Raw genomic sequence first — 569 nt, 5'->3', positions numbered from 1 at the left:
AAACGACGTAGTCTTTGGTTGAGGGTAAAATTGGTATAAAAAGTTAAAAGAGTCCAAAGTGAGAGAAAACCAAAGTTCATGAGGCCTAAGTGAGAGTTTTGAAAATTCAGGGGGTATGTCAAAACGGCTGGAAGTTCAGGGAGGCTTTCTGAAGTTTCCCCTTTAATTTTTTATTTTAGTTTTTAAGAGAATAAGTGTATTATAGTAATATAATAAAAAAAGGTTGCATTTTTTTGATGTATCACTTAGCACACTTAACACTTTAAAACAGGAGTGAGTTAAGGAGGTAAGGAGGCTTTTTTATATTTTTCCCTTGATTTTATATTATGGTATTTGATTTCAGCATTAATTGTAACTAATTGTAATCAAATTAGATTTGAATACATTTAAATTTCATTTGATTTGATCTCTCATGTCATTTTGTTTTCTCTTCCCTTCTTTATAAATATGGACATTTGTATTATCAAATGAATAAGAGCCTAATATGTTAAACACAAAGAACAAGTACTATAATTGCAGCAATAGTAGAAATAACTACGATGGAGTGGTGAAATTGTCATCTGAATTAA

Source organism: Corylus avellana, chromosome ca8, assembly GCF_901000735.1.
Source record: "Corylus avellana chromosome ca8, CavTom2PMs-1.0".
Classification (NCBI taxonomy): Eukaryota; Viridiplantae; Streptophyta; class Magnoliopsida; order Fagales; family Betulaceae; genus Corylus; species Corylus avellana.
This window is presented reverse-complemented; position numbering follows the sequence as displayed.